Source organism: Meles meles, unplaced genomic scaffold (assembly GCF_922984935.1).
Source record: "Meles meles unplaced genomic scaffold, mMelMel3.1 paternal haplotype, whole genome shotgun sequence".
NCBI lineage: Eukaryota > Metazoa > Chordata > Mammalia > Carnivora > Mustelidae > Meles > Meles meles.
The window spans coordinates 1-2,500 of record NW_025721258.1 but is presented as its reverse complement, the minus strand read 5'-3'; positions in this window follow the sequence as shown (position 1 = coordinate 2,500).

Sequence of the window (2,500 nt, the reverse complement as noted above, 5' to 3'; positions counted from 1 at the left end):
GTGGGATCGTGACCCGGGCCGAAGGCGGCCGGCCGCCCAACCGACTGAGCCACGGACGCACCCCCGGACGGACCTAGGAACAGTTGTAGTGACGTGATTTTTTTTGGAAGATTTTATGGATCGATTGGACAGACGGAGATCACAAGTAGGCAGAGAGAGAGGAGGGGGCTCCTCCTCCGAGCAGAGAGCCCGATGCTGGGCTCGAACCCAGGACCCTGGGATCATACCCTGAGCCGAAAGCAGAGGCTTTCACTCACGGAGCCACCCAGGCGCCCCTAGTGCCATGATGTGGACGGATCGTTGGAGACATGGGAACCGGTGTTCTTCTCGAAGCGCCTTCTGCACCGTCACTTCCACAGACCTGAACCTTTAAGGTGGACCTGGGGAGACCACTGTCAAAACGGACACAGGCGCCGCTGTTCTCCAGAAAGTTCGATCGACCCTGGGACGGCTATCCACTTTCCCTTTCTCTGAAATGACCTAGGACACCCCTCTTCTGGCCACCTCCTCTCTTGCTCCCCCCACCCCAACGACCCATCATGGGACCTTCCCCTTACACCTGCTGAACGCTTTTCCACCCCCCACCCCCCACCCCCCACCCCCCACCCCCCACCCCCCACCCCCCACCCCCCCCCCCCCCCGCCTGGCCTGCGTTGGCTTGGAGTCTCTGCCGGACCCAGGACCCGGGCGGGGGGGTGGCCGCCCACAGACTCTGTCCACTCTCAGAGGTGATGAGTGGGGGTAACGCACAGAAGCTCTCAGAATACTACGCATGCCCAGTATCCTACACATCCACTCCCTGCCCCTCCCCCCCCCACCACCGGTTTTGAATGTGTGCGCGGACCCACAGAGTGGAGGAATGGGCATGGACGCGCACACGCGGGCACGCACGGATGGCTAGGGAGGGAGGGACGGACGGACGAAGGAACTGAAGGGGGAAGAAGGGACGGGAAGGGAGAGAGGGAGATAGGCAGACCCACCCGCCGCCCTGTTCACCAACCACCCGCCCCGGTCACCTCCCTCCCTCCCTCCCTCCCTCCCTCCCTCGTCTACCTACCCTTTGCCCTCCCGTTTTCAAAGTGGAGATAAAATTCGCACTCCATAATTCACATACTCTTCAAGGGACGCGGTTCGGTAGCCTTTTATTCCTTAGGGGACTCCCAAAGATGCGCAACCCTCGCCACCGTTTCCAGAACGTTTCCATCCCTTCGAAAAGAAACACCCCTACCACCCCCCTGCCCGCTTCCCACCCCGCGCCTCCCCCTCCCCTCACCCTGACTCTCTTCACCGGTCTCCCCCTACAGCCTCCGATCCCCCCCCTCCGTCCTGCCTAGGATTGGGGTATGACGGCTGCCTCCTTCCTACCTACCCCTGGAATCCCAAGGCATTCATTAGGTCACCCGTGGCTCTCGGGTTCCTTTTTCTTAGCGTCACGTTTTTGGGGCTCACCCAGGTGTTTCCATGGATCGGCGCGCTGCTCCTTTGGACGGCGTCATCGTTCTCCACGATGAGCTTAGGAAGATGAGTGGAACGACGACAGGATTCGTGGGCCACCGAGTCTCCCGCCCGACCCCTTCTCTTAAAACTTGAAGTGGTACTAAACAGGTACCATCTCTGAGGACAGAAGTCCTAGCATCATCAGCAGACACTGTGGAAAGGTGTTTTGCACTGTCTCGCGTGGCCTCTTTCTTCCCTGGAAAAGGATTCACAGGCTATCCTGCACCCCTTAAGGCCAGAACGATCTCATCATGCTCTGGTGGTCCTGCGCCTTGGGTCTCGTGGCGCCCCCTTCCCCACCGAGAGCTACCCTCACTCCATCCTCTTACGCTGGCCCAGAAGTGAGATGAACAGCACCCCGCTTTTTCCACCAGGCGAGCCCAAGTCATGGAGAATGGTTCAAAGCCATTCCCAGGTGCTGGTCATTTGGCTGGAAAGGAGGCAGGCTATGGGGTTGGGTAGGAGGCTACCTCCGTCCTTCTGTCACCATAGAAAGTAATTTTTTTTTTCTTTCTCCCTTCCCTTCCCCTTCCCCTTCCCCTTCCCCTTTCCCTTTCCCCCCTTCCCTTTCCCCCTTCCCTTTCCCTTTCCCCCTTCCCTTTCCCCTTTCCCCTTCCCTTTCCCCTTCCCCCTCCCCCTTCCCCTTCCTTCCCTTTCCCCTTCCCCTTCCTTCCCTTTCCCCTTCCCCTTCCTTCCCTTTCCCCTTCCCTTCCTTCCCTTTCCCCTTCCCCTTCCTTCCCTTTCCCCTTCCCCTTCCTTCCCTTTCCCCTTCCCCTTCCTTCCTTCTTCCTTCTTCCTTCCTTCCTTCCTTTCCTTCCTTTCTTCCTTCATCTTTCTTTCTTTCATTTTAAAGATTCTTGCTTCTGCATTTGACAGCGAGATAGAGAGCCCAAGTAGGAAGAGCGGCAGAGGCCACGCGCGCCGGACTTTATCGAGCTCTTCATTGTTATTTCTGTCGTTGTTTTTCTTGTGTACCCTACAACCAGGGTGGGGCTCCAACAAT